This window comes from Egretta garzetta, unplaced genomic scaffold, assembly GCF_000687185.1.
Source record: "Egretta garzetta isolate BGI_Z169 unplaced genomic scaffold, ASM68718v1 scaffold309, whole genome shotgun sequence".
Lineage (NCBI taxonomy): Eukaryota > Metazoa > Chordata > Aves > Pelecaniformes > Ardeidae > Egretta > Egretta garzetta.
The window spans coordinates 232361-233329 of NW_009260764.1; positions in this window are offsets into that span (position 1 = coordinate 232361).

The following is a 969-nucleotide window of genomic DNA, read 5'->3' on the forward strand; positions in this document are numbered from 1 at the left end:
CCCCCCCCCCCCCCCCCCCCCCCTCTCCCCGCCCCCGCACCCTCCCGTATCCGTGCCCCCGCTCCATCCCGTACCCGTGCCCCCGCACCATCCCGTACCCGTGCCCCCGCACCATCCCGTATCCGTGCCCCCGCACCACCGCGCATCCACACCCGCACCCCGCGCATCCGCGCCCGCACCGGTGGCACACGGGAGGCCGGAGCGTTGGGCGGGTGGAGGAGGGGCCGGATCTCACCTCCTGAAAGCCCCGAACACCGGAATCCCGCTCGGTGTGCCTCGGCTCGCTGGTGGCGTGCAGACCCAAGGTGGGGATTCCTGCAGGGAAAAAACCACTTTGAAACCGTTGTGCTTTCGAGCAACTCAGAACGATCCACAAAACTAATTCCAGCCAATTTGGGGGAACGAGGGGGGTCGTAGGTGATCGAGCAGCATGCTGCTAAAGCATTCATACATCCCGCAGAGGCTTTGGTTTGGGTGAGGGACGCGGTTTCAGCCCTGGGCGTGGGACGCTGCCACGTGTCACCCTGCCACTCGCAAGGGACCCAGACCCCGCTTAACACGACGACCTGCAATTACGGTCCGGCAAATCGGGGGCGTTCCAGTTAGAGGCAGCGAAATAATCAGGGCCCGTTGGAAGAGATTAGGAATGGTAGCGCAAGCTGCGCTGCAAACTGATGGTCCAGCTGGCCGGCGCTGTGGGCTGCTCGCTGACCGGCACCTCCGAGAGACACGCGAATGAAAGAAAAGCAAATTAAAGTAGTGTCCTGGTTTCGGCTGGGATAGAGTTAATTTTCTTCCTAGTAGCTAGCATAGTGCTGTGTTTTGGATTTAGTACCAGCAGAATGTTGCTAACACACTGATGTTTTCAGCTGTTGCCAAGCAGTGCTCAGACTACTCAAGGACTTTTGGAGCTTCTCCTGCTCGGCCAGGGGCATAACAAGCTGGGAGTACAGCAGCGCTAGGACAGCT